At 34.5% G+C, this 25,277-nt stretch overlaps 1 protein-coding gene across 1 annotated transcript in view; it reads left to right on the top strand.

Annotated features, from left to right (window-relative positions):
• LOC131554185 (sialate:O-sulfotransferase 1) overlaps positions 1-19,017 on the top strand; it is a 67,900-nt gene extending 48,883 nt beyond the window's left edge. The window contains exons 11-12 of the transcript XR_009274355.1: positions 18,452-18,521; positions 18,697-19,017. The gene's annotated coding sequence lies outside the window, so the exon portion shown is untranslated. The remainder of the gene's footprint in view (positions 1-18,451; positions 18,522-18,696) is intronic.
• Positions 19,018-25,277: the final 6,260 nt, after the last annotated feature.

Raw genomic sequence — 25,277 nt, 5'->3', positions numbered from 1 at the left:
TCATAATAATTCAATATATTGTTTAAAAAAAACACAAGCAATAAATATATTAAACCACCATATTTGGAAGGGTTGATATTATTTCCTAATTACTTGCATAGTATAGCACTGACAACTCCCACATGAGAGGAACAGCTGCCAAGAAGTACTGCAAAACTATTCACAGCTCTTTTGCACTCCTGACAGAATCGGACTGAACAGAGCCATATGGGACTGCCAAAGCTGTCGCTCACCTGAGAAACACTTAAGCATAACAACCAGCTGGCAACAATCCAGAAGAGTTTCTCTTACGCATACTCTCTCTCTCTCACACACACAAACACATAAAAATATTATAGAAAATAAAAATAAAACAATATACACACACACTGCCATTCAAAGGTCTGGGGTAAAACTGTTTATTATTATTATTGTTTTTTTATGTGTTTGAAAAAAGGCTCTTATTCTAACCAAGGCTCCAAATAAAGTAAAAATAAAATATAATATCAATTTAATGTTCTCTATTTACCTATACAAAATACATAAATTATTAATATATTAAGCTGAATTTTCAGCAGCCATTACTCCAGTATTTGGTAAAACATTTGGTAAGTATTTAAAAAATATTTTTCGACGAATAGAAAGTTAAAATGAACAGCATTTGTGTGAAATAACAGTAACATTAACAGCATTTTACTGTAAAATTACAGTTTTTCCCTGTATACAGTATGGGAACTTACTATTAACAGTTTTCGTAGCGTTTTTACAATATTTTTCAGTTATAATTACACTTATTTTTACAGTATATGCACATACTAATATTAACATAACAGTGTTGTTTTAGTACAACACTAATTATATTGTTTAAAATCATATAAGTGGGGATCTGTACACATAAAGAAGTAAATGTTAGATGTTTGCTATGATTTCTGGTAGGTACAACACATTAGGTTGAACTCAGCAAGTCATAGCAATAGCTTTCAGTATTCAGAAATTACTAGTCCACACTCCTTCACAATAGCAAAAATCCACCAACTAAATTCAACAACAACTGGACATCAATAAAAAAAGTGTTCTATAATGTGTCTACTTATTCTTCAAAGCATGTGACAAAAGATAGGCTATATGCCATTTACCCAAACAGCACAAACAAGCAGCGGTTATCCGTGTTGCTGCACAGGGGGAGGTAAATCCAGCGTGTGATCAGAATCTAAATGACTTCGCTCCCAGCTGCCCCCTCCGCACAAGCACCTCGGTCACTGATCCTGCTTAAAACTGCCAAGGAGGAATTATTAGAAGTTGGATTCGGAAGCTCCCCGTCGGATTGCGCTGGCAGGTCATGAGGATGGGAGAGGAGCCAATAACCTTTCACTGACAAAGTGCCTGTGTCAGTTAGGAAAACACAACCACTCTTTAATTTAGCCCTCCTCTGTTCGGGTGAGAGAAACAGCTAATCAATTAAGAAGCAGTGAATATCTGTCAGGGGACTTCAAGATTTGTTTGTCATTGAAAAAGCTTGGAAGTGGGTGGCTGTAAACTATGGTTTAAATGTACCCCATCCATCATGTTGGTCCTTGACCTGGTTCCTTTATGTACAGGCTGTAGGTTGTAATCTATGTTTCTGTTGAAGAGAACAGCAGGAATGTGATGAATCGGCCACACTGATCAAGCCTGCGCTGGAATTCTTCCCAGCGAGCAACGACATATTGCCGACTTGGAAAATGATTCAGTAATGCCGCATTCAGCTTGCACCGAAGAAATTGCGAATGTCACTTCCAAATCAGGAAGCGTGGGTTCGAATCGAGATTCGGGGCAGCACCACCACAATGAGCTCCTTTATTGCTGGAATAAACAAACAAGCTCTGTGTAATTCTCTATTTTGGTGCTGCAATGACAAAACGCATTGCGCCGGGCCACCTGAAATATTTACGCAATTAACCTCAATCATCGTAATGGCTCTGCAGCAGACAGAAATGAGTGAGTGAGTCGGCCTAAGAGCAGAGACTCAGACCACTTTTTGTAATGAAAAGACTTGGCTGTGTTTCAGCCCGGGAGACGCCGACCCTCCCCTCCACCTCTCGCGATCAGAAGACGTGTGGAGGTATAGCTGGGGTTCTCGATCGCGCCACAAGAGCTCCGTGACTCATTAGCCATGAGACTGATAGGTGCGTGGGTGTGGAGAGCGGGAACATGCTCTGAATCTTAGTGGAGTCCTGGACGAGCGTGACTGCAGGACCGGAGCAAAAGCCTCTTGTTCTGAGGAGAGTTATGGTGGCTTTGGTGTCAGTAGGCCTGTTCTGATGTGATTGAGTGCTCCGCTGGGTGCAAATACTTTCTCATAGCTGACTGAAGAAGTGATGTGCCCTATTGGACTATGTCAGTATGAAGCCAGACAGGTATAGATGACGATATGCTAAGACACTCGCAGTTCTGGAAATTGTTATTGCATGCTGGCAGCTCTCACAAACTCCCAGTACTCTTTTCAGTCCCAACATGACAAGACAGTCTGAGACAAGACAGACAAAGATATTTGGCATTAAATCTGGTGCATATTCTGGCCAAGAACTGTCTATTCAGATACAATGTGAGGGGGAGTGTGAGTGATATATAAAACAGCCAAAACACAGTCTGCTCATTTTTATGTGACATTTAGGGGCAGGTAAATATGAAATTAACGATACTACAAAAATAGACTGGCATGCATCATAGAGGCTGTCCTGCAAACATTCATCAACAAACAAAGCGAGCCGCAAAGTCTGATTTGCGAGTAAATGACTCTTACAAACTAAAGATTAATAAACTGAATTTTTTAGTTACGTCCAATTTGCCAATCAAGTAAAAAACAAAAAAAACATTACCCTTGAATGTCTGGGATCAGTAAGGTTTTTTTATGTTTTTGAATGAAAGCTGCATTTATTTAATCAAAAATACAGTAAAAACAGTAATACTGTGAAATATTATTACAATTTAAATAACTGTTTTCTATTTTAATATATTACAAATTTATTCCTGTGATACCAAAGTTGAATTTTCAGCATCATTACTCCAGTTTTCAGTGTCACATGATCCTTCAGAAATCATTCTAATATGCTGATTTGTTAGAAGCTCAAGAAAAAAACTTATTATTGTCAATATTTTTTTTGTGGAAACTGATATATTTTCCCCCTCAAGATTGAAAAGAACAGCATCTATTTTAAATGTTTTAATTACAAATATATTTTACCGTCAGTTCTGATCAGTTTAACATAAAATAGTAAAATATAAAATAGTGATAAAAAAAAAAAAAAAAATAAAAAAAAATGTATCCTTCTGAAACAATGGTTCTCTTAATACAACAAGAAAAAAGTTGTAATTAATTGACTATCTGAGGTGTTTGCATATATAAAATGGGCAGGCGGTGAATAATTGGCCCAAAAGGTATTTGTTCATGTCTCTGACAAAAGCTAATTATCCTATTAACAGTCAACATTGATCCCTGCCTGTACACTGTATTGTGATCATCACAGGGGACGTTTTAGCATGCAGAGCGCAGCTCATCTCTTCTGAAATTTTTGATGTAAAATTTGGATGTTTTCAATCTGTTTTGATACAAATATATGCCTGAAATAACCAAATTATCTCAGTAGGGAGACTACACTGCTCAGATTTCAGAAGTGATTCATTGTAATGTGTGGGTTTTATATTCACATTCATCCTTGTCAACAGAAATGTTTGCATTGATCCATCAGTGTGAGCTATTTCACGTAGTGCATCCATCTCCTGACCACAGTCTCACACACACTGACATCCTAAATAAATATGAGATGAATAAGAAGGGTGGGAGTTAAGTCGGCATCCATAAAATAATTTAAGACCTTTACACTTCAGATTTCTGAATAGAGGCTTTTTTGTTGCTGTTGAAGCTTTCTTAAAGAATATTTCATTCAGAAATGAAAAAATATATATAAATTCTTCCATGAAAATTTGAACAATTGTAGTAGACATTTAGACTCTAAAATCAATTGACTCTTTTCCATGATAGCAATTTTTTATGTGAGTTTTAGTAATTTTTGTAAAATTTTTAACATTTTATTTCAGTTACTTACCAAGAAAATTTTAGGCTTAATTTTCATTTAAGTATTAAGTTTGTTTAATCTAATATTTGTCTTTTATTTAATTTTAGCTTTATTTCAGTTAACGAAAACAATTGTTCTTGTTTTAGTTGTAGTCGTTTTTTTTTTTAGTTAACAATAACAACATGTTCTGAAATCATATATCATATGATCATATAAAATTAAAATGTATGTCTATATTTACTGACAATCTTCCATAATGCACACGAAGGGGAGTTAGGGCAGATGTTATGATTTTCAGTAAACAATAACTTTTTTTGAGCTGTTTATCACACTACCATATGGCATCAGAAGACCTGGAATATTGTGTACAAGTTTTATGGAATATTTTTATGATACTCTCTTTTGCTTTTATGATGTCTGAAAGCTTCAGACCACATTAATTGTGCCTAAATTCAAAAGAACTGTTCAATTATTTTTTTTAAATACACCTTTTGTCATGTCGTTTCACCTTTTGAAATGACATGAGGGCGAGTAAATAATGACAGAATGTTATCTTATGGGTGAACTATCCCTTTAAATACCAATTATACATATATATATATATATATATATATATATATATATATATATATATCATTATGTACTGCAACATCAAGACCAGCTGTCTCAGTGATGTCATTTTCAGTCTTCATTCAACAGACTGCATTCATTGCATTCAAAATTAATTGACTTCAATGGCTTTAGTCAAGTAGAATAAAAAATGGAGATAGCACCATTAATCAGAAAACACTTGAGCTTTTACTTTTTAAATGGTGCTTCCACACAGGCTGCATTAGACTGCTATTTTTAGCTACAGTGTATAGTATAATTCTCTCTTAAAACATGATGGTGGCCATCATTTTTACCTCCTTTATACAAATAACAGCAATACAGGTGTATAAATAACTGAAAAGCTATTTCAGCATGCTCTGCATAATTACTAGCCCAAACCTGCTTTAGAATCTAAGGTCTTTAAGATAAAAAGCCAGAATAATTGGCTCTCAAAAAGCATATGATTCTGCTCCCAAAGGCAATATTAGCCATTAAAGTTCATTTGGGATCTCATTTTCACTTTCTAGTGCTTGACACAGTGAGCACTTACTGTAACATAAGGCTAGATACAGAGTGATTTGTTATTATTGTTATATTAGAATAGCACTATTTAACAGTGAAACGCTAATGACGCATTTACTCTTTTAATGCTTAATTTTGATATGAACATCTGAATAGCTTTACTGCAGGAAGAGTATGTAGTCAATATAGAAAAGTACCTCATTTAAAATACAGAACAGTCAGCTTCATGCCAACCGGGTCCTGTGGTGTCAACTTGAACAACAACAGCCATTTATTAAAGGGCTTTAGGTAGCTTGCTCCCGTCTTCTAAGCACAGAGATCATTGTATTATGTCAAAGGAGAGTTTTGTTGCTCGAGTCAAAAAGAAAAAAAAAAAAAAAAGAAGGGTTTTGGATTTAAATGCATATCTGATATTCCATATATGGTCAGAGGAAAAGACACAGACTGTCTATCAAAAGCCACCTTCATAGCTAAGTTCAGAGATATTGCAAATAGTGCAAATGTAGCTGAAAGTACATGAAAAGAGGTCGCCCTTCCATTATATTGACTCTCACACCACACAGACTGTTACACATCACCCTGGACTACATTTCCCATGTTCCATTGCACTGATGGGACTCACCTGCAGTCAATCACACACACACTATATTACACCCACTCAGATCCTTCTCAAATTGCCGAGTATTGTCTGCGTTTATCTCTCTCCTAGCGATAGCGACTTTACGGAGCCATTCTGTTTCCTGAGTTAAAGTTTAGTTTAGTCTTGTTCATAGTCTGTTTACCCGTGTCTTGATCTTTGCCTGTTTTCTCATCTTGTCTGATCTCTGCCTGCCCTGAAGTTTACAGCCTGCTTTGGATCTCTCTCTCGTCTTGTCGTTTGGACTCTGTTTGCCCCTGCCTGGACTATTATCGTGTAGCTGGATTATCTCTCTTTGTTTTGCTCTCTGGATCACATTCGCCGCTGATCGACCCTGTCTGTTCACTGGACTACTCTTGTGTCTTGCCCGGGCCATGCCTGTTTGCTGGTGTTCGACCCTGCCTGTGTTTTGACCATGTTTATTAACTCACGCCTCACGCCTCTGTCTCCTCATTACAGCACAGTACTTAAGTTCCCACAGGTTTTTTTCTTTTCAAAGTAACTTAACTTTTGTTATACAGAGTTAATCATCTGAAAATATCATTTTTCTTTTTAAATGACAGCAGTCAGAATTGGTAAAATGACAACAATGCAGTCATTTTAGCATAAACTCATTTTAAAAGAGAAAAAGAGGAGAAACAAAACAGTGTGTGTGTCACACACACTAAATTGACTCACTAAATTGAGTCACAGAATATATTAAACATATAGAATCCTGTTAAAGCACTCATACTTTCTTTCTTCTCAGAAAACATGTACAATTAGTCAGTACGTGGCTGCTGTGTAATCAGGGCTTTTTACTGCTTTGATGCTTTCCCTTTATGGGCTCCTGTGAAATTTTCATGCTTCGAACAATTTAATCAGTTCTGCTGAATGCAATACATGAAGCCACTGTATGTAGCCGTTCATTAGTATTTCTTATATCACACTGGGCCTTGCTTTAGCATCTATATTACAGCTTAAATACATTAACTGTTATTACTAAATATGTAATTAGGTTTTGGAATTTTATGTGATTACAAGTGGCTGTTGTTGCTATTGTAGCTCATTATATTATGTAATATTTGTAAGGTGCATACTACAAAGGGAAGTATAAAAAGTATATTTTGTATAATTTTATATTTCTTTGTGTAGAAAGCTCAGACTTCTAATCAACCCATCTGCAGGCCTGATCATGATTTATATTCTGTACATGAGTCTAGCCGAGCCTTCTGGTGCTCGAAGTGTTCCCAAGAAGTATTTGGACTGATAAAAACACTTTGAATGTCACTGCATTAGATGCAAAATTAAACCAAATTCCACAAACAACAAGCTCCTTTCCATCTCTCGCATTTGAGCAGTATATCTATTTTTTAATAATTTGAAATGTCATAAATATTAAGCTTGAAAAGTGTTTTGTGCCACTTGGTTTTGATATTTAAGAAAAGACCTTCAGACATATTCAAGTGTGGTCTAAATAGCTTGCTGAATCGGCAACTGAATAGGTATCAGTCTACGGGAAATCCCTTTTCAATATATCTGCTTCATATGTCTGTCATTTGCTGGCTACTCTCCGCATTCCCATGTCACTGCCCCCAGCTCTTCAACTTTATGAATTATTCAAAAAATCACAGAAGTAAACAAAATGATAAAACAAGAGGAAGGACCTTGGCTAATGGCAGATGCATGGCAGATCAGGCTAGAGGCTGGAGCCGCTGTGTTATTTAAACATGCAGACATAAATATGCACTCATGAATATTAAAGCACATGTATACATCCCCCAGAGATAGGAAGTCCTATCATTTTATTTTAGCGCCACACTTTTCAACTCCAGTTTATAGGGTATAGTTGTTTGTTTTCCTCTAGCAATGATGGATAAATTATTGTGGCTCTAGATCTTCATTGGAAAAATGAAATGTGGGTGTGAATACAAAGAAGGCAGACACCACCAAGTACCTCTTTTCCATATAGATGTAATCCAGCTCAGTACCATTTCATTGATAGTCTACAAAAGTGGAACTTTTGTGTTCAACAGAAAAACAGCTCATGAGAAAGGGTTATGATTTCAAATCAAATCACACTATCACACCACATATAAGACCTGCCCAATAAAATAAATAAATGAATTATTATTATTATTTTATTATTTGTATTAATTTGTTCCAGTATTATAAAAATACACCATGCGCCATCAGATTAGAGGACTGAAACGATTGTAACTGTTGTATAATTATGTATAGCATTTTCTTGATTGAATGAGCTGAAAATTTCTATTATTATATTAGCTCTATCACTTGGCAAAAATTATAGCTGTATGATTTTACAGATAAATCATGCAATTTTCAGGAAAATAAGACCGCAGGTTAGACTGAATAGCTCTTCATGAGGCTTTGGATTGCAGCTCGCTTCTTTTGTTCTTCACAGGACTGGCTGAAACAGAATGAAAAGGTCAGAGAGGTACTGTAAGCCCCGTTTATGCATAACATACACAATCAGTAGCTATTTCTCATTGCTAATTCAGGACTCACTCTGAAAAGAAATTTCTTGACTGGAGCAGTCTTACAATCTTTTTCCCCTAATTGACCCACTTAAAGCTGGCAAATGATTTTCATTTGGAAATTTCCACTTCAAGAGTTCTATAATTAGCATTCCTTATAGCCCTAATAAAAAAAATTTAAGTGCTAATTGCACTCCTGTTTCCCGGCTCTGGCAGTTAGTCTCAGACCATGAACCCTAGATGCGAAAACACCCTCTGCGTAAGCACATTTGAGAAGAAATTCAAACATTTCATTTATGCGTTTCCTTGTCAATAATTTAAATCATACTGTTTTGCACAGGGAAAAATATCACTGGTCGAATTAGAAATTCAGGTAAATTATGTATTCTCAGTGGATTTTATTCAACATCAAGGCCTATGTAGTAACAGAACAGCAAGAGCACATTAATCAACTCTATTGATACTTGTCCTCAGTTTATTAGCTATAAATAAGTAAACAATCCATGCTTTTAAATTAAACATACCTGTTTCTACCATGAGCTTTGACTTTTAGAATATGATGATTCTGCTATTAGTTTTATAATTGTATCATATTCAGTTGGGTTGTGTAAACTGGGGCAGCTCTGTCTGATTTCTGAGTGGCTTTTCTAATGAATATTTCATTTTTCCTCACAAACAGGTGCTTTTTAATGGCTTAGCTTTAATTTTTGGCTCAGTATTTCAGGGATGTCTGCAAATCCATTCTTTAATCTTCTAAAGGATGCAGTTCTTTTACAAATCCAGGGCTTTTTTTAAATGCTCAATCAATGTAGTAAAAAGGCTAGTGTGTGCTAATCTGCAATGCAAGTTTTCTAGTTAAAAGGCAGTTCTAGCACACTATTCTTAGACACATTTTGAAGGACCTCTTCATTATGATATGCATAAACAACTCAACAGCTTGAGAGAGGCTGAGTGAATACTTCAATTCTGAAAGCACTTTATTACTTAAAGCTGCAGTGTGTAATTTCTGAGCCACCAAATGAAAATTATGTTTTCAAATAGGTTTCCTGAACAGTCCTGAAATCTCTCCTTATCCGTGTCTGGGATAGGAGACAGCGTTTTCAATATTAATTTTGAATTGAATTAAAAATGCCTTTTACTGTTTTTTACAATCATTTTTGCACTAATAACAGAACCTTCGTGTTATTTTTCAAAACTCTAGCCACAAAAGTCAAAACAGTCATTATTTGTAACACAGGCTGTCCAATGATCAAAACTTTGCATATTGCATTCATATCTTTAAAGAAGCCTTGCATTTGCAGAAGCACTGGTTCAAAAACTTTATTATGAAATATCATAGGAACATTACTTTAGATCACCCACACACAAGATACCCATAGTTTCACTGTGTAGGTTTTAGTAGGCTACTTAATCATTAAATATAGTTGTTCAAAACACGTGATGCAGCTTTAATTATGGCACATTCACACATGACTTTAATAGACTAGAGAGAAAAGTACAGACGCTGGAATCATTAAACAAAATTTGAAAATTATTGATGAAATAATCAACACAACAGGTTTTTCAAAAAACTTTAAATAAGAAAAAAAAAAAAAGATAAGAAAAAAATACAGTGTACTAATTTCAGCTGAAGGTCTGAAGTTAAAATTAAATATATATATTCACCAAACATATTAAATTGTGCTCAGCCAATCTATCAAGCATAAGTGAAAAATCTGTGTTGGCCCAACAAACCTTGCAGCAAAAAAAAAAAAAAAAAAAACGCGTGTACGCATGCGCCTGAGAGAAACCGTTGGCGGATTCAAATTTCTGTGCGCGAGAGAGCGGCGCCGATGCTGATAAGCGACAAAACATCATTTCCAGACGGTTTTTCCATCATTAAAGTTATGGTGAGTAGTGAACTTTGTCTTTATTAAGACACGTTTAAGTTAAACCGAGTGTAGGTCTCAGTAATTTCAATATAAAAACGCAAAACATGGGTATGATATTAAAGTTAGGGCAGACTGAGTACATTTGAGACATGTGTACAGTTGAAACACCTTTAAATAACTTGCGTACACAAGAACCCCGAGCCGTGATTTTTGCTCCACACATGTGTATTAGTGTTGTCTTTGATCGTGGGAAATTTGAAATGTGTGCGTCTTTCCACTCCAAAGATATCGGCAAAAGATTTTCATTTCACCATGTCCCTTCCACAATGAATAACTTATTATTCTTTTATGATTGTTAAACTTAACATATATCATTGCAAACGTTACTCTGTGCTCTAAAAATAGACATATTTTATGACATTGTGCCATGCAAGTAGAGATGTTCCGATACCCTTTTTCCCTTCCCGATACCGATTCCGATACCTAGTCTCAGGGGTATCGGCCGATACCGAGTACTGATCCGATACTGTGTATCTGGTTATACAGCTGTATGTACTACTTACTAGCCCTGTATGAATTGATACAATTATTTTATGGTGCGCTTCACCATAGATAGATAGATATAGATAGTCTGGCGAGTAAACAAAAAATATAATATATAATGTTTGGAAAAAAGTACACTCTTAACATCAGTCAGTCAAGCATTATAATTATATTATGATAATCAAGTATTATTTATTGATAGAACTTTAGCAATTAGAATTAAAACTTGGTAACCATGTATGAATGCATATTAGTCTTCTAGTCTTCTTAGTCTGTTTCTGTAAAAATGGGGGAAAAAACTATCAATAATACTGATAAGATAATAATAATCATACTATGAATTCTAAGAACAATATAAACGCACTAAAGATTAATGAGCTGCTGGGTTCATGAATATTAATCACGTTGTCTGCGTTTGCTCGAACTGATTTGCTGAAATCAAAACAGGGACGATAATAGGTGAGCGCCAGCCAATGAGATTGTCGTTTGCGCATTAGCTCCGCCTACTACTGGAGAACCCGACAGTTAAACTGAAGAATTCCAAAAGGAACTCCGTTATTTTGACAGGAAAATACAACAAAGAATATCGTTTACATACCATTCGGAATTGACGCGCTACATGTAAAAGACTCTCTCTCTCTCTGCGTGTGAGAAAAAAAGCAAAGCGACGGCGAGTCGTGCACTTCACACTAGAGCTTACGGTGCGTCAAATACAGGTGCGCTGCGCATTCATTCAGATGATCTGAAAAATAGATCGCTTGACGGAGAGAGAAACTCTGAAGCGCTCAGTCAGAGTGTTCGGCGAGTGACAATATATCTGCGCTAAACTTATACATAGCCTCCAACTCACATACTGGCGAGTAAAATCTGATTATTTATCAGCCAGTGGCTAATATTAGACATCATTTAGTCGCTCAGGGTGAAGATTTAGTCGCATATGCAAGTGATTTACTGGCAATGTGCTTGCACGTTTGTACTTCTTCTTCGCTGCTCTATATAGTGGTTGCTTGTGGCAACACAGCACAACTTCCTGTGTTTGCATTCTGAGCAGCGAAGAAGAATTGATTTCCTATTTGCAGCGTTAAGCAAAGCTAGTGCGCATAACTATAGGTCTTGTTTAAGAAAATGGTATCGGATCCGTACATGGGTTCAAGTACTCGCCGATACCGATGCCAGAATTTTTTGTGTTATCGGTGGAATTTCCGATACTAGTATCGGAATCGGAACAACCCTACATGCAAGGTCTTTTCATAATCTAGAGAAACGTGCGAGCATGTCAGTGGGGTACGGTTGAGACACAGTGTATCAATTGTACCCGGATTGGTATCCTATTGCTTCACATGCTGTTTAGTTGTACAGTATTATGATAATAGGATAAAAGTCACATTTACACATATGCTACGCAAATTCTGTTAAAAAATTATATTTGTGATATCCCAACTGTCTATTATTAATGGATATATTTTTTAACATGAATGTTAAAAGGATTACATAGCATTTTAAGAAATATACAAGGTGGTAAAGTGAGTACAGTTGAGACACCCTTTATAGGTTGCTATGTGCTGTATACAGTAACAGTTCAATTATAGAAAATAAAATGCATACAGAGGCTGCTGTGTGTTTGTGTACTGGTATTACCGACATTATGGGGACCAAATGACCCCACAAGTATAGTAATACCAGTAAATTCGAGACACCCCTGGCTGCAGACTGTAGCGCGGTGACGTCAGGTATCTACGTCAGGTATATGTTTACCGCGCATGCGCAAAGTGACGTATGGTATGTCTATGACACGCAGGCGCATTGCGTGTGTAATTTGCATTACGTGGTGACGGTAGGTGTTTTTGCGTCGTGCGTGACGTAACACGTCATAAAAACGCATGCGCATACTTAACAGAATACTATAATAAAATGTAAAAGTATTAAGAACCCTAAGGTGGAAAAAAAATAAAACAATAAAATGTAATACAGCACATATCCATGATTTTAACCATGTTTCATCTCAGGTAAAATGATACGGAATTACAGAGTTTATTCTGTAATATCTGTGTAGTATATTTATTAACATTCTGTTGCACTTTACTTCACTGTGTATATTGTAATATTACCCTTTAACGGCGCCTTATATATTTCTTATTAGGCTAGTTAAGATGACATCAGTCGTCAGCTGTAGTGGTGCAGATGGTAAAACGTGTGATTTTCACATTTTGACGCGATCGATCCAGGTTCGAATCCGCCTTCTAGCAAAGTTTTTTCTCCCTTTTCAAATTTCAAATCACATCAAAAAGCATTTATTTTCAATAAAAATTAAGGAAATAATCAAAAAGTTGATAAATAATTTACACTCAATACGTTATTATTGCATAACGTTAATGTTTTATAATGTACTACAATACTGAGGTACAGGTAATTACCACTGTTTGCAATAAGTAGTTTAAATAGCAGAAAATCCTGCTATCACTTAGTGCAAATAGCTGCTGCCTTTCTTATTTTAATCTGTCCTCTGTCATGGTTCTTGTTTATTTATTTATTTTGGATAATTTTGGACTTTTGCATTGGCAATTCTGCATGTGAAATATTTAAGACAATAAAGTAGTTTTAAATTCAATTGACTACATACAGTATATTTTCAGTGTCTGCATCCCATTTTATGCATGGTGCCTCCAAAAAAACCAAACTGATAACAGTGACCTTTTTTTAAATTATTATTTCAAAGAACAAAACAGAAAATATAATTGTATATACAAATATAGATCAAGACTATAGACTATAAACATGACACAGGAGAAAGAAAAAAAAATTGCATCTACTCATTCATCCATCACAATCAACAATCAACCGAGCAGTAGCCCTCAAATTCTTTGAATGAATAAAACCCACACAGGACTCCCCTCCTGTCAGTCCTGACATACCTAGGTGTGCAGTCTTTAAATACAGTATCTCACTGCACCGTAGGCACTGGGTCTGTGAATACGACACCCGGCACTCCTGTCTGTATTGTGCAGAAAATGCACTCCAGTTCACGACACCTAATTTACATAAAATAACAAACAATATTAAATAATTTTGAGGAAAGGCAAAAGAGCCATACAAGGAAAGTATTTTAAATGTATTTTTAAATATTATAGGATGGTGTTAGAAAAAGAGTGTTGTTTGCTTTGTCTGTAAAGTACCTAAGAGATTTAATTTATAATCAGCATTAACCAACTAAATTAAAAAAGTTTGTCAAGTCAAAATTTAGGTTGGCTTGGCTTGAGAAAGCATAGCCTGGAACAATTTGAAAGTTTTACAGTTGAGGGCAATACAGTCTATCAGGGAAAAAAAAAAACAGATAGTTGAGATGAGACAGACAGAAAGATGAGAAGAGAGACAGACACTCAAATACTTTTTACAGTATTCGCTACATGTTAAGGAGTTAAAGAACGATCTGTCTAGACATATGAAGTGAGCCTCTTCTCTGAATTTCGTCTCACTGATAATGTCCCTAAAAAGTCATATGAACATGAAGGTAAATTTAAGAGGTAACACTTTACAATAAGGTGTCATTTGTTAACACTAGTTAATGTATTAATTAACATGAACTAACAATGAACAATAAATTTGTTACAGTATCTATTAATTTTTGATAATGTTAATGCAAAAGATGACAAATATGAGAAACATACATACATACACACACACACACACACACACACACATATATATATATATATATATATATATATATATATAAATGTATGTATTTTTTTTTTTTTGCAATGCATGCAATTCATTACTTTATTAATATAAGTATTTCTGCTCTATTTTAAAAGGCTAATTTTAGGCGAAATAAGACTTTTAAAGACCAGCAGCAGAATCCCTGTCACGTCGTATACTAACAACACATATCATAAAACATGTCATAAATGTTTGAAATCGCACACATTTGCAATGACACTCTCTGTGATTATGAGCAAAGCATCCTTACAATTAAAAGCCAACACAAACGCACATTTTTAAGAAAACAAAAGTAAGTAAATGTTCTGGAAGTGAATGAACCATTATTGAACCTGCGTATTTACGGTAAATACATAGGTAACGTAGGTACCTGACGTCACCGCGCTACAGTCTGCAGCGAGGAGTACTTGGTAAATTCACCTTCTGGGAATATTTTTTTAGGTCCCCATGATGAAACAAGCTTATAAATCATACAGAATGATTGAAAATGTAAAAATGCAGAAAGATTCGAGTGATGCGTAGGCTTAGGGGTAGGATTATAGAATATACAGGTATATTATTATTTTTACTGTTATGTTTACATTTGTACTGTTTGCCATATATTTGCCATATAGTGTTAAATATTTGTTCCTGTTTTGTTTAACTGAATCTGAATTAAATAAAGCCAATAAATAAATGTATTTTTAAACTGTAATTATTTAAAACTGTAATTTTGTCATTTATTACATTTGCTATAAATGGTTATCCAGCTTTAGAGCATTAAGAATGGGTGTCTCAACTGTACCATGCTACTGTTTCAACTGTACACCATATGGGTACAGTTGAGACAAAAATGCACCTCATGTTTATGAGCTAATTGTGGAAAATATGAACTACTTATGGCTATTATCAATTTATGATATTTTAGTACACAAGCAAAAGGAATATCATGTAAAAATCACTTCATTTCAGCATCTAGTTTTTGTGTAGTGATGAAAAAAGCAGAAAGTGTCTCTACTGTACTCAGTCTACCCTACTTTACATTACATTACATTACCTCCTCTGATAAGTTAACGTAAGTATTTGCTAAATTAATTAAACTGAGTTTTCAAATGTTTTACTTTAGGACACAATACATTTTATATAAATTGCATTGTATTTTGCAGAATAATGGTGAATTCACGACTGTAATCATGTCATGTTGGCGTTATAATAACCTAGTTTAGCTCATACTGATCTCTCGGTAATGTTAGAGGTGTGCGAGGCTATATATCGTCTGTGATAATATCGTAATTGCTGTTTTAACGATGTGGGGTTTGACATTATGATTAACGTTCGCAAAAACCACCTACAGACTGCATGCATACATTACGTGATGAAGGTTAGACTAGTGCGCGTGCGCATTAGAGTGCGTTCTTTCACTGCATGATTCAGTCTACAGAGCTGGTTAGTAACCAATTACATGTAATCTGGATTACGTAATCAGATTCCAAAAATTAAGCTACTTGTAATCAGAGTAAGTTACATTTTAAAATACTCGTAATCAGACTACAATTACTTTTTTATGGATTACATGATTACATATTATTCACACAATAGCAATAAATCATTCATAAATCATTGATTCTCCCTAATTTCTCTTTTTCATTTTTTTTAATTTTCCTTTCTAAAATAGCCTACCGATTATATACATATTATATGTGTATATATATATATATATATAGTCCAGTTTTGTGGACATTCACACAAAGATCAGTCTTTAGTCAGGTGGCGACAGCATTTGAACACTGGATTTAAAAAAATTATTTCAGGTTTAAAAAGGGTTTCAACATTGCATCAACTAGGCTACTGATGAACACATTCATTTTTATTTGAATTATTACTTTGTAGGTTTTTTAACCATGTATTATTAATTATAACTAATTAAAATGCACATATTCACATGTAATGTTACATGTTACATGTAATGCAGGCATTCCAAAACTTTATGTCATCTAAACCTTATTCACCAAATATATTTGCTTTAAGTACCTCTTAGATTTTAAAATAAATATTTCAATAATTATGTAATACATTTGCATGCTCACGGATTCTTTGATGTTGATTAATGATCACATTGCATGCAGATAAATAGACATATTTCATCTTTTTTCAGTAAGTGTTTTATTTAAAACAAAGACTATAGAAATGCAAAGACTGTTCTCTCGTATATTTATGAATGGGAGAAACTGCAACGTGCAATATGGAGGAATAGTCCCACTTTCTAAATGAAAGAGCCAAATTTCCCATAGAAACCTGACTAGACCAGCCAATGCATATGTGCAGTCAAAAGCACATTATGACTCCGCATGCGCATTGCCTGGTCTAGCCTGAAAAATAAGCTTTTTAAATTCTATTTGAGTGTAAGAAACAACATTCATGGGGCAATTCAATTCAGATTTTTGTTGCTGATTTGACAATGTAATTTAATTGTGAGTTCAGTGAGCAGTTTTTGAGATTTCAGGATTCCCCCATTCATTAAGATAGGTCTTGTACGAGCTGCCCGGAGGCATTGCAAATATGGCCGCCAAGTGAAGAGACTTTCCTCGAAAGGGAATTCAAATAATAATGAAAAAAAGGGAGATTGTTTTAAAATGATTTATTTTCATTAAATTTTTTTTATAATTTAATTGTCAGCTTTTCATTAAACTCACAACCGCCCTGCAGCTCCTTTACGAACCCTAGTTTGGGAAACCTTGATGTAATATAATGTTTAATGCACTTCATGTTGTAAATTACAATGAATGGAACAAGTTTTCTTAATTTTTGCATTTTGTTTTACATCATTATGGTACAAGATAATTCTATTTAAATCAATGTGATAACGGAGTTAAATCAAAAGTAATCTAAAAGTAATCTGATTATATTACCTAAAATGTGTAATGTAACGGATTACGTTACTGACTACAGTTTTTGTCATGTAATCTGGAATCAGTAACGGATTACAATTTGCAAGTAATCTACCCAGCTCTGTCAGTCTATTAAAATGCATTTAGAATGATCATAAAATTCAAGATATGGGGGCAGAAAATGTATATATTTACATCATTTCAAATGGTTAATCAATATCACACGAAGAGTGACGTTTTTTCTACCACAAAGCAACATGATTACAAATGTGATATTGATTTTATACAGCAGTTCAATAAACAAGATGGTAATATTAAGGGACTTACGTTTTAGACACAATATTGCCTGTTTATGCTCTATTTCGCCAACAAAAATAATAACAATTTGCGTCTCATGTTTGAGCAACATGTCGGTGTTTCCTTCCTGAATGAATCAACCATTTAAATGATTTGGTTCAATCGCAATGACTCACTTATTAACAGTGACTTGCTGCCTCCTACTGGCAGGTTTAATTTCACATTTAAAGTATCTTCATTTTTAAATAATTCCAAATATCAGTATTCGTGTTTAAAATATCAGAACATTATTTATGCAGTTGTAACTGTAGCTTAAATAGTTGATGTCCTGCATTAAACAGTTTGTAAATGTTTCTAAATGCCACTTCAGATGCAGCTTCTGTTTCGTCTGCATTGCAAAGATGAATTTTGTTGATATTGATTTCATTTGCTTGGTAACAGCACAAATGTCTTATTCTTATTGACTACTAAAATGTAAGAATTTGACTCAAAAGATGATGCACATTTTTAGAAAAAATGGCTTTATGAAGGTAAAAATGCCCATAAAAACTCAATTTAAACATATTGGAAAAGATTAATTTCTATGACTGTTGTGAACTGACCACCACACAGAATATCAAAACTTTTGGAGTCCACGGTAGTCCTTAAAATGTAAGCACAAAAACAATATATCAGCAAAATATTGTCTGTCTAATTGTTGTTATGATAAAATCCCAGAAAATATTGAGATATAATTTTTGTCAATATCTCTCGGTTACCTAAAGTTACTATTTATTGAACTAAATTATTTTTATTTCATTTTATGATTATTATATTAAATGTATGAGACCCAAGGAAAACGTTTCTGATGTAACACATTTTTTTTGTTCCCCTCGGTGTAACCCACCATTGCTAGGTTTGAGCTTATGAGGAACTATTTAGTCAGAAGTCAGAAGTGTAGAAAAGGTACCACTATGAATTTCACAGTGAGTATTTAACTCAGTTCTTATTGAATATGTTAATTCCATATTAGTGTCAAATATTATGAGCTCTTAGATGCAATTTGTGTGACGTGGCTCTGTGTAATGCAGGCTGCATAAGTTATTGAAGTTATGTCGACTTATATTGACATTGCTATTTTATATTTTTTATTTTTTACAGAGCCATTGGAGAACCACACAACTGAAATGAAAACTGGAATAGTAAGCAGCAGCAGTTGCACTTCAAGGGACCTGTCAAATGTGCTAAATGTCTCCGTTGTCCTGGAAGAGGAGGTGGTGCTTCACAACTTAGGAGACTTTGTAAATGTATTTATTGTACTCTTTGGATTATTGTATGAGTACAACAAGAGTACAACAAGAATTTACAGTAAAAGGTTAGTTCACCTAAAAATTGTCATTAATTACTCACCCTCATGTTGTACCCAAACCCGTAAACCTTCAATCATCTTCAGAACACATATTAAGATATTTTTGATAAATCTGAGAGCTCTCTGACCCTCCATAGGAAGCTATGCAACTTACACATTCAAGTTCCAGAACAGTAGGAAAGACATCATGAAAGTATTCAGTGTGAGTCCAGTGGTTTAACCTAAATTTTATGAAGCAACGCAAGAGTTTTGTTTGCATAAAAAAAAATAAAAAAAATTTACTACTTTATTTACAAAATAATATCCAAAGTGTGGTGGTGCTTACCCTATTGGGTTGCAGATCAATGTTTTAGTAAATAAGGTGGTTATTTATTTATTTATTTTTGTGTAAACAAAGCACTCGCGTTGCTTCCTAAAATTGAGGTTTAAACCACTGGAGGCACGTTGATTACTCTAATGATGTCTTTCCTACTGTTCTGGACCTTGAATGTGTAACCTGCATAGCTTTCTATGGAGGGACGGAAAGCTCTCAGATCTCATCAAAAATATCTTCATTTGTGTTCTGAAGATGAACAAAGGTCTTACAGATGTGGAATGGCGTGAGGGTAATTAATGACAGACTTTTCATTTTTTAGGTAAACTAACCCTTCAAGTTCAAAGTACCTCTTATGAGATTTTTTTTTTTTTTGACAAACATTTGAAGTGTAAGTTTCATGAGCTCAGAGTACCTTTTGTGAGAATGGTAATATTCAGGTGACATTGCACTAAACACTGTAACCTCAGATAAATTATTACATTTCATGGTGTTTTTGATATTTTTGCATGTTTGTGAATGTATTAATGTTTAAAGTGCAATTCATCAGCTTTGTGTATCTTATGAGAATTAAAATGCATGATTTTGTAAGGTTTACTGTGTAGAAAATTTCAATGTATTTATCATTGTACGGTATTTTTACAATATTGTTGTAGATTGTATTAAAATGTGTCAGTGTTCAGTGTATCATCATTTAATGTTTTTGTTTTTTATAATTTTCTTTTTGGACAACGGGGAATAAACAATTCAGTAAGGTTGCTTTAGCTATATAAATTTGCCAGTATACATTTTTAGATTAGGTAAAACAAAAAAATGTATGCTACTACTATTTCAGATATTTAATTGGGCCAATAACATGCTTTGGTAGATGTAATATTTTTTCAATTGGCTCAACATATTATTTCTCATAGAGCCAATGTTAACAGACTGTTGCCACAATTGAAAAAATTCAATTAGGAGAAATTCAATTGGGCCAAAGGAAAAATTGAGATATAATCAGTCACCAGAAAATTTTGAATTGGGGAGGTCTGAAATTTTTTACAGTGTAGATAGAACAATACACAGATAGAACGACGAACGGATGGATGGAAGTGCATTTTTATTTCATGTCTAGTCAAAACAGTAAAGATCACATGTTAAATGCTATCGTAATGCAGCGCATATGGGAAAGGTTTTAAATCCTGCTTATTATGTTGTGTGCATTTGTGCTGTGTTGTGTAATTACAGTGTTTGCTGTCATGAGCAGGACTAAAGTGATCGGGTTCTCCACCAGAGTCATTTTTAAAAGCATTCACTGAGGCCATCCAAATCGAGTGCTGCATGCTAGGGCTTTCATCATCTATCAAATGCTTCAAAATGTTTCTAATTCAGCCAGCATCAGAGCTTCATTACCATTGAAAAGCATCCATCTCTGTTTACATGTTATACAGCAATGGCTGCAGTTGCAGAAAAACAGACTGGTATCATTTCTATCATTTCATTCCTGATCACTGCCTCATAATACACTCACTACGGCAGCATGGCTGAAATTGCTTTAGTGCTCACTAGAAAACAACAAATAGCACACAGTGTACTTGCAAGGGCATGTGACTGATTACATTAACTGACATTAATCTTCTGAAAAGAAATCTACTCCGCTAGACATAAAATATGAACGTAAATTCTTGTTCAGGCTTGTGGTTGATATTCAGTATTATTTTGTGTAATGAATGTTCCACTCCAGTGCAATGTAAGTTTTCAGTGCACACAAATTGTCAGGGATGCATCAATATGAAAATTCTGGACAATATCAATAAGATGATAACTATTTTCACATTATGGCAGATAAGTGATAAATAGTCGATATTAAAATATTCATTTTGCCTAAAAAATTAAAACAACATATAAAAAATGGACATTGAGTTTAAGAATTCCTAAAGATTACAGTTTTATTAAATTATTTATGTTTTTAAGTTAATTAACTTTATATGAGCGTTAGATGATAGTAGGTCATCTAAATAAAAAAATAAGGAAAATAAGTGTGCACAATTGTACATACATTTAAAAAAAAAAAATTGTGTTTTTGAGGTAAACCTTTTAAGCTTGTCAAGGCTGAATTTATTTGATCCAAAAATACAGTAAAACATCAATATTGTGAGATATTATTTCGATTTAAAATAACTTTTTTATTTGAATATATTTTAACATGTGATTTATTCCTGCGATGACCAAGCTGAATTTTCTTTACTCCAGTCTTCAGTGTCACATGATCCTTCAGAAATCCTTCTAATATGCTGATTTGGTGCTCAAGAAACATTTCTTATTATTAAAAGAGTTATGACACTTAATATTTTTGTAGAAACCATGCCACATTTCTTTTTCAGTATTCTTTTGTAATATCCAAAATGACATTTCTGTCATTTACCTATACTGGTAATGTATCCAGTATAAAAAAAAAATACAAATTAAAACTGGATGACAACCAGTATGAAACTAATACACCATGCATTGCTAATTCTATCTACATCACATGACAACTAAAAGAGAAAGCAGGCTATGCTTTTCACAAACTCCAGAAAAGTTCAGTCCTTGACAACATGGACATGGTTTCACACTGTGCCTAAAACCCCAAAATAAAACATCATCCTGACACATCTTATCAGCTTGAGGATATCTTCCAGCCTGACCGCAACTGGGAGCCCAGTCTCGGCTCTCCTGGAGACAACAGTAAATGACACAGTAAATGAGTTTGGATGACACTGAGTGACAGTGTCATCTCCTGAGAAGTGCTCTGTGGTTTCTCTACTACAGACCTGTAAATACATTCCGTACCTTCTCCTCCTCCTTTCTGTCAGATAGACGAGACACCTGTTATGGAGAGGTCATTAATGACCCAACTGCCGGCCCCCAGCTCCCTCTTCAATTGTCACTCCGAATCCAATTTCGCCAATATTCACTGGAAGCTGAGCAAACACTGCTGGATCCCCTGTCCATCACAAGCACCTGGTGTTTGTTGACTCTGTAAAATAACAACACGAGAGCAGATTCTATTTACATCATCATCGGAGGGCGTACATACTGTATATGCACATTTGATTATATTTGGTTTTATATTTGGTCCTCCCATGGGTGACATCTTCTTGATTTAGATGACTTCTTGATTTTCACTATGACTGTCAGCTCTGAACTCTCACTGCCCTGCTGTTAATTTTATCATGACAATATAGGAAGATGCATGTAAAATGGATGTTAGATTAGCTTATATAAAGAACAAATGTAAAGCTGTTACATGATCAGCAAACTAGCACATCGTGTCATGTAGTATTGATCTAGATTATTGATCTCCGTGGATTCTGTCGAATGGGCGATTTATACTGACAATGTTCACAAGCAATGTATGCAAAAATAGCCCGTAACACCATAAGCTTGCTTTCTGACATGAAATATGCAATCTGTACATATCTGTAGTGTGAGAGAATTTGAAAAACAAAACAAGACAAAAAGCAATAACACTCTCGTCTCCTCAGAGAAACATGAATTATTTATACCCCCCTTGTCAACTAACTGGAAAAATACAATAACAGCCAAGGAATATTATTCACTTGAGGGACACAAAGTAGAGATCATGTACTTTAACTTAGTTCATTAAAAACATTTTACCTGTTTGTGTTAAAGACATATCAGTGCAATACTTCTTTAATGATACATTGTGCTATTGTGTTAATTTATTTAATTTTTTTCTACACTGGGAATCAAATTTCTCTTTGTCTTTCTTATACTTAAATTCTTATACTTTCTTACACAATACTTTTGAAAAGTTCTGTCTAAATAAATATAAACACTAAAATAACTGAATCATTTTAAATGCTAAAAAAAATTTAGGTATCACAACATTATAATGCATTAAAAGTGTATATTTATTTTTAGATTTGCTAGAGATTACACTTAATAGTGTTATTAACTGAATAAGATTTTTCAAGATTACCTTTGATGTCATCTAATGCTCACTTAAAAGCACACTTAAAATCTAAATGTAAAAATAGGGGAATGAGCATGTACAATTAAACATGCAACATCATCCATACATTTTAATTAAAAGAATAAATAAATAAAAAGCCAATATCAGCCAAAAAGCAATAAAGTTAAAGCAATATATGCAATAAGTTATAAGTTGTATAAAGGTCTGGCAAAAGGCAGAATGATTTTCTAGGGAAAAAAAAAGATAATACAGACAGAAAAATCTAACAAGAACATTCAAGGACTAACAAGATGTTGCAGCATCCTTTCAAACAAGATCTATCAAAGGTGCAGGGGCTGAATCTGTGAGATAAGGACCTCAGGAAAAAAAGAAAAAGAAAGAAAAAAGAAGGCTTTGAAACTTCAAACATCAAACACAGTAAAACCTATACAATACATTTAAAGGGGTGGTATACATGCACTGTAAAGGCATGAAGTGTCACCTGAGAAAAAGCCACAATAGCAGAGAATTATTTATAATGCACACTTCTGAATTGGATATGCCTGAATAACTAGAAGAATAAATCACCGTTTGCATCTTAAGCAAAGAGGCTGGGGCGCAGAGGCCATAGCTCTTGGTCAGATGCACAGAGATTTGTCACAGATAGTGAGAAAGGCAGAAGGGAAAAAGCATCTAATATCGCATGGGTGACAGCAGGAGAGAAGAGAGACAGTCGAAATTGCATCTCTAAAAGATCAAGGCTCTGTCGATTTGCACTTTAAAATGAGCAGCTGTAAATTACATGGACTTAAAGATGGATGAAAGCAAATGAAGAAAGCAAAAGTGCAGCAAAAAGAGGCTTGAGTGGCTCTTTTCCTCCTGATTCGTTTTGATTTTGATAAACAAGCCCCACCAATCTGTATAGCAGGAACAGTACAGCATGTGCACTTTTGCTGTAAGGCTCTCTATTTGTAGCTCTAGTTTGATCATATCTGCAGGAGAGCAGAACACCACGAGGTCTTTAAGGTGGAATTCGGAAGGGGTTTGACAGCATCGCGCCACCGTGTAACCCTGAATCTTATTATAACATGGTTCAGCCTTGCAAGGACATGGAGGTGTCAGTGTACAGGAAGCACTTGACAGTATCATGGTGTGTTTGTGTGGAGAACGCTCTGTTGAACACCGCCGTGTAAACAGGCTCAAGAGATACTGCACACAATAATATTTCCCTTCAAGACTGAATTGATGACATAAGGTAAAGCGAGAAGATTCATTAGAGTTAATTATAATATAACACAATATCTTTTTGTTTGATCACAGAGTGGAAGTATTTATATGAAGCTGTTTTGTTGGTTCCAGAGATCATTTTTCTGCCTTCATTAAAATGGGAAACTGTGAGCCATGAAATTACTGAATAAATTATTGTCACCTGTGCAAATATTTGTGTAATATCAATATGCAAAACAGGATGCAGGAGATAAATTATTATGATTATTGTGCCGTCGGTTTCCATTTTAATTGATTTTTCTCTGCGTGAGTGGGCATCATTAGTGCCAGCTTTTATTCTTAGACCTTTCTCCCACACACTATGGACAGTCTCATGTTTGTGAGAAACCATTTGGACTAATTGCACAAATATTAAGCTATTTGTCACACAGCGAAGTCAGAATCAAAATATATTTCAGTTTGTATTGTAGCCCTATAGGCCTATGTGTCACACTGAGAGTGAGAGTTCACCCTGTCTCCATGTAACCGAGTTTGATAGGGTTTTCATTCATTACCAGCACATTGCTCTATAATATGAGCAAACACTGCCCTCTTGTGTGCAATGGGTCAATGTTTTTCTATCTATTTGTCATCATCTATCTGTCTGTGACAGCAAAAATTCAAACCACTGACTATAAGGGACGTGTAGAGAGTTCCTCAGGGGCAGGGGCTCAAATGTAAAACAAAAAAAGAAAAAAAAGGGCAATATGAGAAAAATAAAAAAATATAGGTCAAAAGATTGGATACATTACCATTTTATATTTTTGCAAGAAGTCACTTATAGTCATCAAGCCTGCATTTATTTGATCAAAATTGTACTTTATTTACTTAATGCATTTTATGCAATGCTGATTTAT

The sequence above is a fragment of the Onychostoma macrolepis genome, chromosome 15, assembly GCF_012432095.1.
Source record: "Onychostoma macrolepis isolate SWU-2019 chromosome 15, ASM1243209v1, whole genome shotgun sequence".
Classification (NCBI taxonomy): Eukaryota; Metazoa; Chordata; class Actinopteri; order Cypriniformes; family Cyprinidae; genus Onychostoma; species Onychostoma macrolepis.
This window is presented reverse-complemented; position numbering and strand designations above follow the sequence as displayed.